Here is a 2,560-nt window from a genome sequence, read left to right as displayed (position 1 = left end):
AATTAATATGAATAAATGAAAGGAAAATAGATAAAACAATATAGATAGAACCAAGAAATTGACTAGAGACCAAGAACAGAGGATTGTGTATTATTACAGTTTATCTGCAACAAATAGCATAATCAAGATGTGTTGTACTTTGTGTTGGAAATATTTTACCAGGATCTAGATTTACTACCATGTATGTTTCATTAACATCCTAATATGAATTCTAAAACAATGAAATAGACACATATAAAGTTTAGGAAACCTTACATTGGGTGCAACGGAATATAATGGCTCCTTCTGTTCAGATCTCTAGCCCTTGATTCCTTTCTGTAGCAGAGCATCACCAAGATCTGAACATGGATCTCTTTCTCTCCTTCCTTCATGCTGATTCTCCTTCTTGTTGATCGGATTCTTCACAATCTTCCACACTATGATTGAGATACCACTTGATGTGTGTGTGCACTCACTCATTCACTCAAGGTTCAAAATTTTTGAAGAAGAAAAGAGAGGGAGAAGGTGGCGGCTAGGGAAGAAGGCTTAGAATTTTCTCTGAAGGAATGAGATGCATCATCTTTTTCCTGAAGCCATCACTACCTATTTATTAGTAACCACCTAGGTTTAGGTTAGAATTATTTGGTATTAAAATAATAAAAAAATAAATGGTAAAATGCACTAAGTGTGGCCAGCCATGGATTGTGGATTGGGCCCACTTTGCAATTTTGCCATTTCGTCATTTTTCCATCCCATTTTCTCAAAAATGCCAATGCTCCAATTTAACCACTTAAATGCCAATTCCAATTATTTAATAACTAAAAATTAATTATTAAATAATATTATCATTTAATATGTTTATTAATTAGACATATAAAGTCTCTTAATTAACGAATAAAACATGGAATCTCTTTTCTTACAATTTTGCCCTTGCTTAGTGAAAATTCATAAACTAGACATTGTCTAATTTTAGAATTATAATTGATTAATCAAAATCGATTAACTGAGTCTTACAAGTAGTATGGTCTCAACTAGTATGGGGACTATGGGCCTATATAACCAAGCTTCCAATAAGCCGAACCGAATTTACCAAGTAAATTCCCTAACTTATTAATTCCTTATTGAATCCACTCTTAGAACTTGGAATTGCACTCTCAGTTATATAGAATGCTCTATATGTTCCACGATATAGATGCGCTATTAATTATCCATTGTTATAATTCTAATTTGATAAATGATCCTCTAATAGATGATCTACATAATATAGGGATTAAATTACGTTACACCCTTCAATGTATTTTATCCTTAAAACACTTAGCTCTGTATAAATGATATTTCAGCGAAGTGAAATGACTACTCAACCATTTATCTCTGTTTAGCCAAGCTCAAAGGAGATCATCGTTTCACTTCTAAATACCTATAGAAGTTATAGATTCCATATTTATGTTTAGCGCTCCCACTCAATTATACTATCATGTTCTCAAAATATACGTATCACCCTTACCCAAAAGTAGGCTTAACTAACAAATCAAAGAACATGTATAATACTCTTGAGATCAAACCTAATCATATCAGGATTAAGATCATTTGATCTAGGATCAACTAGGTGATATTGAAATGAATAGATATTACGGTAAATTTTAACATATCTAATCAAAGTTCAATATCGGTACCTTCCAATGTATATTCCATACATCCGATACTGGTAAACTTTGCCAATGTCCTGGAAAGGACATACCACTTATCCAAGGTGTAAGAATACCTATCGCTGATTATCATGCGAGTTTAAATCATTAACCCAACGAACTCCCACTTGCACTAATATAAAACTAAAAGTGCATCTCAAATAATCTCAAAACCTTGATATACAAATCAAGTGTAGTAGTAGTATACTCCTCGTAATAGGATCTGGCAGGTTGAATTAAACACAACCTTTTCTCCACCATTATATTTCCTTAATCACAAAAACTTTGATAATGTGAAATTCCTCTCTATATGTCTACTCTCTTGGGATACTGGATTCTTTACTTTTGGCAACTACTTTTGTGTAAGTCAGGAAGTAACAGTAGTAGTTAAGTAATGTTGGAACAGTGCCGAAAATGTATCGAACTTTCCTTAGACTAAATAAGTACCTTTCCTGCAACTTTAACATTCAGTCTCTCTCTGGTAGACTTAGAGACTTCAAATAGGTTTTTACACTTCTCCAAAATCACTACTCCACCCCCAGACTAATCACGATCTCATCAGCACACTTTTTACCACTAAGGTAAGTCTAGAAATCTGATTTGGTGTAGTCTAAGAGTATCAAATACACCCTTATCGACTAACATATAGTTCCTCTTCTTAATCTTAAAATTCACTTGATTGTCTTCCAATGTTACTTTCTTGGATTAATCTGATACCTACTCATTACTCCCACTCAACAGCAGGTGTCTGGTCTAAGGCATACAAAAGCATATCTGAGACCTCAAACCGTTGATTCAAGGAATTCTTTCATGGCTTTATCTTTTTTGGAATAGTTGAGACTTTTGCTTAGATAAATAAAATCTGTGCCTAAGAAGTTGTGAAGCTTCTATAGATT

This window comes from Cannabis sativa, chromosome 2 (genome assembly GCF_029168945.1).
Source record: "Cannabis sativa cultivar Pink pepper isolate KNU-18-1 chromosome 2, ASM2916894v1, whole genome shotgun sequence".
NCBI classification, from domain to species: Eukaryota; Viridiplantae; Streptophyta; class Magnoliopsida; order Rosales; family Cannabaceae; genus Cannabis; species Cannabis sativa.
The sequence above is the reverse complement of the archived record's forward strand: the minus strand, read 5'-3'. Positions refer to the sequence as shown.